The following is a 221-nucleotide window of genomic DNA, read 5'->3' as shown; positions in this document are numbered from 1 at the left end:
ATGTCTTGAAGTTAAGTAGTCTGATGGCCGAAACTGAGTTGGTGTTGAAAAAAAAAAAAAAAAAAAAATCTGTTCTTATCAGTTTAATATCTGATACGTCCCCTATCTGGGGACCATATATTAAATGGATTTTTGGAACAGGGAGATGGAAAAAGAGCTTGCTCTGTCCACTCCACGCATTGACCTGGTATTGCAGTACCTCCAGGACCGGTGCACCCCTT

The 221-nt window shown here is 40.7% G+C and overlaps 1 pseudogene; it reads left to right on the top strand.

Moving 5' to 3' along the window:
* LOC140066331 (U2 spliceosomal RNA) lies at positions 1–221 on the top strand (annotated as a pseudogene).

Source organism: Engystomops pustulosus, chromosome 6 (genome assembly GCF_040894005.1).
Source record: "Engystomops pustulosus chromosome 6, aEngPut4.maternal, whole genome shotgun sequence".
Lineage (NCBI taxonomy): Eukaryota > Metazoa > Chordata > Amphibia > Anura > Leptodactylidae > Engystomops > Engystomops pustulosus.
Note: the sequence above shows the minus strand (reverse complement) of the source record. Positions and strands in the feature narration are given on the sequence as shown.